Genomic DNA, 8933 nt, shown 5'->3' with positions numbered 1-8933 from the left:
TCATGGCTGGAGTGGAACCGTGGGCCTGGGAGATTGAGCCAGAGAAAGGGAAAGGCAGAAGATAGTGGCAAGGATTTTGAGAGATAAAGGGAAGAGGAGAGAAGGCAATGTTTTCTACTGACTTCACCAACATTTCTGTGTGAACAAAAGGAGATTCTTGTCTCGCAGGGAAGGGAAGAGGGCCGGCAAAAAGACAGGGTGACATTCTCAGCTCAAGTGCTCAGGATATCTGCCTTGCTCTTGAATACATATCATAGGAAGCCTGTGCATTCTGTCATAAGTGGAACTGCAGCTCATACCATTTAGTGAAAATTAAAGCAATGATGAAGACCTCATCATTAAAGTATTGCAACGAGAGTATGTGAACATACAGAGAGATACAATAGAAGCAAAAGTCCAAAGGTAAATCGATTGCAAAACTTATGGGAATATAGACTATCGGAAAAGGAGATACCTCAATGCCAGTTTTCAGACACTTGCGCAATATGTGAAAACGTGGGGGAAAAAAAGTAGTCCTTACTTCAAAAGCAACATTAGCATTAGACACAAAGGGATCATGATGGAAGGTTTAGGGAGAAACCATATGATTTCATGGTGCTGTACCCATGGTCCTGCACCCTCAATCTCATCAAAGTATACCCTTTAACTTGAGGTTTGTTATATGTAATTATACCTCATTAAAGAGAGTTTCAAAACATAAAATAATAGAAGCAAATGTGGAAAAGTTCCTTTCCAATCCTGAAGTACATGTGTGATATGAGTCTGTCTTCCCATGTCTCAAAAATCCAAACTAATAAGACATTTAAAAAATTAATAATAGCAAAGTAAGAGGACCCTGAGCTCACCCTGTCCCATGTTTTCAACTGCATAACATCCACATCCAAGTCCATGAATCAAAGAGCAATCCAAAGACTGGCAGAACAAACTCCACACCGAAGTAGAGAGAAGCTGCATCAGAAAGGTTAGGAATGTCAGAAAGGTGGAGGCTGTCTGCCTGCAGAAGGGGCAGAAAAAGTGAGCCCCACACCAGGGAGGTCATACAGGGAAGACTAATCTCCATAACATTGGGCATTAGAACTTAGAGGGGCTGAATGCCTTTGTGTTCATATACAGGAGCTTTGGAGGTCAAATGACCCAGCACTGGGAGATCCAGAAGGATTAGTGATAGCCAGATCCCTGCGTGTGTAGAGAGGCAATGTAAACATGGCATGTTGCACAATGCTGAGGGAACAGGAGACAGATGTATTCATGCTGATTCCGGAGTGTGTTGGAGGACTTCTCCAACAACGAGGGAGCTCACAGGCACCATTCTTCTCCCCCAGCCTCCCAGAATAAGCATAGAAGCACCCACAAGAGGGTGAGGCTGCACAGACACTTGCTAACTAACCCATTAGCAGTGTGCCAGTCCCAAGGGTTCACTAGGGGACTCACCAAACCAAGCCTGCTGGTCTCAGGCCAAACATTTTTCAAACCACAAGGGCACCCTGTCTGACAAGCTGCATGCATAGCTGCCACAACATGCTGTGCACATCTGCACCTCACCCAGCTGTACATATCCAGGCACCCTCATCTGTCTCACTAAGCCACATGTCCCCAGGCACAGACATGCTCTGTGCATATCCTCAAGCCCCTAGCTTCCACCGCTGGTCCACAGCCCCCAGCCAACAAAGGACATCGGGAAATCTGGCATAGGACTTGTAGCCCTGTGAAATTTTGCTAACACTCCTGCCCTGTGCCCAAGTTATCCAGCGGGCATACCACCCCACAGCTGGCCTGCCTGGGTCCCACTAAAACCAATGAGACGAAGCACAGCCCACAACAGCATGCAATCAGTGCAGACACCTGCACTAAAAGGAAAAGTAACCCAGACACAACAGCAGGCTGTGAACAGTACCCATACGATAGCCTCCTGAAGGTCCAGGTCCTATAAACGGAGACGTGCACTGCTGAGTTCTCCAGGACCTCTTCTTCATAACGTTATTAGTTTCAAGAGCAGAAGGTACAGCTGACTTTTTTAACACAGAGAAACAGAGACAGAGAGACAGACAAAATGGACACACAGAGATGTTTTTCCACAATGAAAGACCTAGTGAAAGTCACAGCCAGAGATCTAAGCCAAAGAGATGTAGGTAACATACCTGATACAGATTTGAAAGCAATGATCGTAAGGATGCTCATTAGAGTTGTGAAATGAGTAGAAGAGTGAGACCCCTGACTAGAGATAAGAAATAGTACAGTAGACATTGAGGACACAATAAAGGAGAGACACGCTTGCTGGAACTAACAAAGGGATGGAAGAAGCAGAGGAGCAAACCAGCGACCTCAAAGACTGAGTAATGGAAATGAATCACATTGAACCAAAGAGAGAGAACAGAATTCTGCAACGTGAGATGAGACTAAGGGAACTCAGTGACTACAGCAAAGATAACAATATTGATATTGTAGGAGTCGCAGAAGAAAGAGAAAAGGGGGCAGAAAATTTATTTGTGGAAACAATAGCTGAAAAATGCCCTAATTGGGGGAGGAAACAAACGTCCACATCCGGGAGGCTAGAGAATTCACATCGAAATGAAGAAAATCAGGCCAACATCCAGACATATTGTAAGCAAACTTGCAAATTACAGTGACAATAAAGAAAAACTCTTAAATGCAGCAACACAAAGAGACTTCACTTAGAAGGGAAGACCCATAAGGCTAGCTACCAGATTTCTGAACAGATACTTGGCAAGCGAGAAGCAAGTGACATCACATATTCAAAGTGCTGAATGGAAAAATTAGCAGCCAAGAATACTCTATCCAACAAGTCTATCATTCAGAATGGAAGGAGACACAGACTTTCCCAAACAAAAACTAAAGGTGTTTGTACCACTAAACCAGTCCTGCAAGAAATATGAAGAGGGACTCTTTGAGTGGAAAAGGGAGACCAACAGTGACAGTATGGAGGTAGAAGACACAAATCAAGTAAAACATGAATATTTTTGTAAAAAATAGTTAAGGAACTCAGAGATATGGATTTGAAATATAATAACATCTCCCAAAAACCTAGGGAGGAGAAAATAATGGGTTCCAAGGTAAATGACCATCAGCTTAATACAAACTGCTAAACGCAGAAGAGGTTATATACATAACCCAGCAGTAACCATATATCAGAAACCAGTCACAAATATGCTAAGAGTAAAGATAAATAAATTAAAATACTTCACTAAAGAAAATAAGCAAAACATGAAAGACAGACAAGAAAGGATCGGAGAAAATCATTAGAAACCACAAGAAAACAGGTAATATAATGGCAATACATACATACATACATACATACATACATACATACATAGCAATCATTTCTTTGAAGGTAAATGGAATGAACGCTCCAATCTAGAGACATAGGGTGTAAGAACAGATGAAAAAAAAAAAAAACTAGAGTAACAATACTTGTATCAGAAAAAATACGCTTAAAGTACATAACAAGAGACAGAGGAGGACGTTATATAACAGTAAAGGGTACAGTCCAAAAGGAGATATAACAACTATAAATATATCCCACAATTAAGTGGGATTTATTCCCAAGTTGCAAGGGTGGTTCAGTATTTGCAAATCAATCAATGTGATACAATATATCAACAGGAGAAAGGACAAGAACCATATGATCGGGGCACCTGGGTGGCTCAATCCTTTAGCAGTCCGACATCAGCTCAGGTCATGACCCCATGCTTCGTGAGTTCAAGTCCCACATCGGACTCTGTGCTGAAAGCTCAGAGCCAAGAGCCTCCATCGAACTCTGTGTCTCCCACTCTCTTTCTGCCCCTTCCCTGGTCACACTCTGTCTCTCTCAAAATTAATAAACTTTAAAAGAAAAGAACCATACGGTCATTTCAATACATGAAGAAAAAGCATTTGACATACTACAACATCCATTCATGATTATAACCCCCTAAAGTAGGTTTACAGGGAACATACATCAATGCAATAAATGTTTTCTATGAAAACCCTGCAGCTATAATCAACCTTAATGGAGAAAATCTGAGAGCTTTTCCTATAAGGTCAGGGAAAACACAAGGATGTTTACTCTTACCACTTTTAATAAACATAGCATTGGAAGTCCAAGGTATAGCCAGCAGATAAATCAAACAAAACAAAACGAAACAAAACAACATAAAGTAAATTAAAGTAAAAGAAAAGAAAAGAAAAAGAAAGAAAAGAAAAGAAAAGAAAAGAAAAGAAAAGAAAAGAAAAGAAAAGAAAAGAAAAGAAAAGAAAAGAAAAACTAATCCAAATCTGGAAGAAGTGAATCTTTCACACTTTGCAGATTACATGACACTATATATATGGAAAACCCTAAAGAGTCCACCCAATAACTGCTAGAAGTGATAAATGAATACAGCAATGTCACCGGATACAAAATCATTGTACAGAAATCTGTTGCATTTCTAGACAATAACGAAGCAGTAGAGAGAGAAATTAAGAAAACAGTCCCATTTACAGTTGTACACCAAATAATAAGGTATCTATGAATAAATCTATCCAAGCTGGTGAGCGACCTATACTCTGAAAATTATAAAACAGTGATGAAAGAAATACAAGATGACACAAAAAAATGGAAGGATATTCCATACTCATGGATCGGACGTACAAATTTCATGGAAATGTCTATACTTCTCACAGCAACTGACACAACTAATGCCATCGCCATCAAAATAGCAACAACATTTTTCATAGAACTAGAACGGTCCTAAAATTTGTACAGAACCACAAAAGACCCAAATCTTCAGAGTAAACAAACTTTATGTGAAGTGATAATTATGGATGGAACTATGCCTCTGGATCTTCTGCTCCAAAACACAGTAGTCAGCCTAAGCATTTGAACAAACGTTAGACATATCCCAACCAAGGATCATTCTACAAAATACATTCTACAAACTTACCCTCAAAACTTTGCAGATTATGAAAAATATGGAAAAATCTAAAAATCGCCATGGCCAAGTGAAGCCGAAGGAGACAGGATGACTGTCATGTGCCAGCTGGGATGAGTCTGGGACAGAAGAGTTTAAAACCGAAGCATTCTGAATACAAATACAAAGTTAGTTAATAGTACCATATCTCTTTGGGATATTAATTGTGATCATGTATCAACTTAGAGGACATCAATAGTCAGAAAACACTCTGATGTATGTGGAGACTCAATAATATCTTCCCAATTTTTCTGGTAACTAGAAACCCACCACGATTGAAAAGATTATTAGTAATCATGGTTTTATGTTTTCAACACCTAATATTATATGACTAGTTCTAGTCTTAGTTACTAGTGATGGCCATGTACCTATTCTTTTTGTTCTTACTATTGTGTAATTTAAATAATAGCATTCATGGTACAGAAAACTCAATGTATGATATACACTTCATAGAAACATCCACTTTCCATATTTTAAGGTAATAACATATGTAGACACCACTGTATTATGTGGTATGTAAATTAAGTGTTTTTCGGATCTGGAATGAACATGTCATTAAATGGCTTTCCATAAAGGCGGTTATCCTAGATAATGAATGATACTCAGATTTTACAGGATGTACTTCACATCATGCCTGAACAGTGTCCAAAAAAGAAAACATACATACACACGGCCAGATGGATCATTGTGACTGGCTCACTTATTGTAAAGAACCCTTGCTTTAATATTTTCACACATATTTTTTAGCATGAATACAAGAGAATGAAATATTTTCAAATCGAAGAGATGTTCAAAGGCTGGAAGAATGATAGAGTGTTCAAGGGGTTTCAGAAGGAAAAGATGTGACCATAAAGTGGCAGTCACAGGCAAGCAGGTTTCTCTCGTCCACCTTGACAGGTTTTCATGAGGGGATGTCCATCACAGCATGTGATCTGCAAAAGGGTAAGACCCAGAAGTACCAGAGGGAAAGACACGCTTTAGGAAGAGGTGACTTGGAAAGGGTGCTTCTGTGCCTAAGTGATGGCTCAGAAACCTGGCTGGGTGTCCCTCGGTCAAAGATTTCAGGGGGTCAGCAGTAACCTAGACTCACAAAGACCTTAGTAACATACATCAATATAATTTAGAGTCACAAAAATCTTAGAGCCACAGAGTTGATCTCCATCTATGATTAGGAGATGGTCACAGATTTACAGGATATGATCATCGGGCCAGCATACTTAGGGTTATATTTTTAATAAAAAAAAAAAGATGTGCAAAAATATGGGTTTGGAATGTAAAGAAAACTCACAGGACCATCATGGAGTTACTTACATTAAGGCCTCATGTCACTAACCCTAAATTCATTCCTGTAGGAATGTAACCTTTAACCAGTCAGCAATGAAATTCCTAGTCATTGCTGGAAATTTACCTGATAGACCCCTGCCATTCCCTCAAGGAGGATATCTCGCCTAAATAAGGTATTCCATGCCACTTAATTTGTTTTAAGTTTATTTATTTTGAGAGAGGGAGAGAGAAAGAGAGCACATGCAAGGGAGGGGAAGGAATAGAGGGAGAGAGAGAAGCCCATGACCACGAGGTCATGATCTGAGCCAGGATCAAGACTTGGACACTTAACCAAGTGATCCAGACCCTGAGAATGTGGAGTTTCAAAAGTTAGCAGGCTTGGCTGGGATACAGCCCTGAGGGCACTGGTCTAATCCTTGAGAGAAGGCAGCAAACTACTTACAGGCAGATGGTATGGAAAGAGTGACCTGTACATCGCCTGGTGCAAACAGTGGGGCAATTATACACTCATCATGGAGAGCACCCCTGAGAGGCAGTGTTCACAACAAGGGGACAAAGGAGGTAGGACAGAGGAGGTGTGTGGGACCATTTTCCTCCTCTTCCCCACAGCATAAACACAGAGCCATCTGCTGGAAACAATGTCATCCCCACACTGGCTACCTAAGATGCTTACACCAACCCCACATTCCTGTGCTCTGGTGAGACTGGACTTCTAGGTCAATCAGGCTTGCCTAAGTCCCAATGGAGGTGTCCCCTTCCCCAGAAGACCAGCGGAAGCTCATGACCACACCACCTCTCTTGACCAGACAGTTCTGCAGAGCTTCACTTCGAGTGGCAGTCATTTCAAGTCTCATTTAAGAAGCAGATCGGAGCTGACCTAGATAAAACTCAGCACATTCTGGCCAAAGACCATACATTGTCCATACAACTGGCCTGAAGGAAAGTGCAGCCAGAACACAAAACAATGTACGCAACACACACCACAGACACTCCCTGATGTGTCGGGCCCTGGACACTAGATGACCTCCATTTCATAAAGCCATTCATCTCACAGGCAGCTAACATAATGAGCTTTTGTAACACAGAGAAGGCAAATACTCAGCCAAAATGCCAAGACAAGAAGAATGCATCCCAAATGAAAGAACAAGATAAGGTCATGGCTAGAGACATGGAAGGAACACTTCCAAACTCATTCTATGAGGCCAGCTTGGCCTTGAGTCCAAACTGGACAAAGACCCCACCAGAAAGGAAACTACAGACCAATTTCCCTGATGAACCTGGATGCAAAAATTCTCAACACAATGTAGCGAACCGGATCCAACAATACATACAAATAATTAGTCACCACAATGAATTGGATTTATTTCTGGGATGCACCACCAATTCAATATCTGCAAATCAACTGATGTGATACATCACATTGAGAAAAGAAAGGATAACAACCATATGATCCTCTCAATAGATGCAGAAAGAGCATTTGACACAATGCAGCATCCTTTCTTGATGGAAAAAAAAAGCACACATGAAAGGAAGGATAGAAAGATCTTGTCTGAATATCAGTATGTCCAGATACGAAAGTCCCACAACTAATACCTTCTTCAATGAGGAAAAACTGAGAGCTTTCCCCCTAAGGTCAGGAACACGACTGGGATGTCCACTTTCACCACTGTTATTGCACAAACTGTTGGAAGTCCTAACCTCAGCAAGCAGACAACAAAAAGAAATACAAGGCGTCCAAATTGGCAAGGAGGGTCAAACTTTCCCTCTTCGCAGACATGATGCTTTCCAAGGAAATCCCAAAGACTCCATGGAAAACCTGTTAGGACTGATACTGGAATTCAGGAAAGTCTCAGGATATAAAATCAATATACAGAAGTTGACTGCATTTCTATACACCAATAATGAGTCAGCAGAGAGAAATCAAGGATTGATGTACTTTACAACTGCACTGAAAACCATCAAATACCCAGGGATAAACATAACCAAAGAGGTAAAAGATCATTACACTTAAAACAATAGAGGGGCACCTGGGTGGCTCAGTCAGTTAAGTGCCGACTTCAGTTCAGGACATGATCCCGCATTTGTGGGTCTGAGTCCCGTGATGGGCACTGTGCTGACAGCTCGGAGCCTGGAGCCTGTTTCAGAGTCTGTGCCTCCCTCTCTCTCTCTTTCTACCCCTCCCCTGCTCATGTGCTCTCTCTTTCTCTCCCTCTCTCTCTCTCAAAAGTAAACAAAGATAAAAAAAATAAAGGAACAAACCATACAACATCTATGAAAGAAATGGAAGAAACACAAAGAAACGGAAAAACATTCCATGCTCATGGATGAGAAGAACAAATATTATTAAAATGTCAATACTCGGGGCGCCTGGGTGGCACAGTCGGTTGAGCGTCCGACTTCAGCCAGGTCACGATCTCGCGGTCCGTGAGTTCGAGCCCCGCGTTAGGCTCCGGGCTGATGGCTCAGAGCCTGGAGCCTGTTTCCGGTTCTGTGTCTCCCTCTCTCTCTGCCCCTCCCCCGTTCATGCTCTATCTCTCTCTGTCCCAAAAATAGATAAACGTTGAAAAAAAATTAAAAAAAAAAAGTCAATACTCCCCAAAGCAATGGACACATTCAATGCAATCCCTATCAAAATCACACCAGCATTCCTCACAGAACTTGAACAAACAACCCTCAAATTTGTAGGGAGCCAGAAAAGACCCC

Source organism: Felis catus, chromosome D2, assembly GCF_018350175.1.
Source record: "Felis catus isolate Fca126 chromosome D2, F.catus_Fca126_mat1.0, whole genome shotgun sequence".
Classification (NCBI taxonomy): Eukaryota; Metazoa; Chordata; class Mammalia; order Carnivora; family Felidae; genus Felis; species Felis catus.
Note: the sequence above shows the minus strand (reverse complement) of the source record.